Here is a 936-nt window from a genome sequence, read left to right as displayed (position 1 = left end):
TAACTTTGCTATAAAGAAGGAACGAAATTGAGTAATAAGTAGAAGAACTTTTATTTTAATTGAAACCAGGTGGTATGTTCGCAGCTGTTTCAGATCGAAGTTTTCAAATCAAATCAAAACTTTAGTTCATCACGGAGTCCATTTCAGTAAGAAGTGCTCTCCCATGGAGCCGTGTTTTACAACTACATAAAAGTACTAGAATAACAGACTATAATTGAAAATCTAATTTACCTAAATGCTAAAAATGTAATTTACTTACAACTTAAATTTACTTAAAACGTCTTACAGCATAACCTAATCCATTGTCGAATTTAACATTATAACGATTAAAAAAGTAAACGAATAATTACTTAACTAATACAAGAAAATTATTTAAACTAGTGGCCTGCTTTGCCTCGCTAGGTAAACTGTTTACAGAAATGGCACCCCTGTAACAGAAACTATTTTTAAGAGCTTCTGAGTTCGGTCTTGGGATAAACAGATTTAGCTCTAAGTCACGTAGATTGTATGTATGGATAGTATTAGTATTCGCGAATCTTTCGAATATATGCTCAGGCATTAGATCGTTTACTGTTTTGAACATAAGGGTTTTGATTTGTTTGGAACTTCTGTCAGCGAGGCTCGTCCAGTTTAGGTCCGAAAGAATGTGAGAGGATCTTTCATTCCAGTCAGCTCTGTTTTGTAATTTTTCGAGTTTATTACTTAAGCCACTGTGGGAGGCGCGGTGGCCTCATGGTTAGTGCGCTCGACTCCGGATCGAGTGGTCCGGGTTCGGGGCCTGGCAGGGGACATTGTGTTGTGTTCTTGGGCAAGACACTTAACTCTCACGGTGTCTCTCTCCACCCAGGTGTATAAATTGGTACCGGCGAAATGCTGGGGGTAACCATGCGATGGACTAGCATCCCATCCAGGGGGGAGTACAAATACTCCTAGTCG

Source organism: Montipora capricornis, chromosome 11, assembly GCF_036669925.1.
Source record: "Montipora capricornis isolate CH-2021 chromosome 11, ASM3666992v2, whole genome shotgun sequence".
NCBI classification, from domain to species: Eukaryota; Metazoa; Cnidaria; class Anthozoa; order Scleractinia; family Acroporidae; genus Montipora; species Montipora capricornis.
This window is presented reverse-complemented; position numbering follows the sequence as displayed.